This window comes from Physeter macrocephalus, chromosome 8, assembly GCF_002837175.3.
Source record: "Physeter macrocephalus isolate SW-GA chromosome 8, ASM283717v5, whole genome shotgun sequence".
NCBI lineage: Eukaryota > Metazoa > Chordata > Mammalia > Artiodactyla > Physeteridae > Physeter > Physeter macrocephalus.
In genome coordinates, this window is record NC_041221.1 from 143,583,308 (window position 1) to 143,584,214 (window position 907).

Below are 907 nucleotides of genomic sequence, written 5' to 3' on the forward strand. Positions count from 1 at the left end.
CGGGAAGATTCCACATGCCGCGGAGTGGCTGGGCCCGTGAGCCATGGCCGCTGAGCCTGTGCGTCCGGAGCCTGTGCACCGCAACGGGAGAGGCCACAGCAGTGAGAGGCCCGCGTACCACAAACAAACAAACAAACAAAAAAAAAAAACACTAAGCTTTAAATGAACAGTTGGCCACTCAAATGAAGCCTGTTTCTTGCTGGTTGAGTGGTGAAGAGAAATAAAAAATCATCAGACTTGCAGCACAAATGAATATCCTAGATCCGTAATGGCAGAGTTGCGTGGCCTGCCAGGATCACCAAACTATCTCTTGACTTATTTGTGAGAGACAGAGAGAATAATATATTTTTCTCCCAAGCTTCAGAAATCACACAATATCTTTGAATAGTCTCTGCAATTCATTCAATTATAGATATGTCCTATGTTTTAGCTGTCTTGGCTAACATTGGTGATCAGAAGATTGACCTGGAGTACTTGTTAGAATTCAAGTTCCCAGATTCCTCTTCTAGAGTTTTGGATTCTTTAGGATAAAGAGAAGCCCAACTCTCTGTACTTTTAATAAACACCCAAGTAATGGATTATTTGTTCACCTTTGAAACTATTTCTTTAATTACAGTTACCAGAAGTATTCATGTCTTTTAATCCACTAACCAACCAACCAAAGAAAGAGTATTTTCATAAAGATAATACTATTGGGCTTCCCTGGTGGCGCAGTGGTTGAGAGTCCACCTGCCGATGCAGGAGACGCAGGTTCGTGACCCAGTCTGGGAAGATCCCACATGCCGCAGAGCGGCTAGGCCCGTGAGCCATGGCTGCTGGGCCTGCGCGTCCGGATCCTGTGCTCCGCAACGGGAGAGGCCACAACAGTGAGAGGCCCGCGTACCGCAAAAAAAAAAAAAAAAAAAAA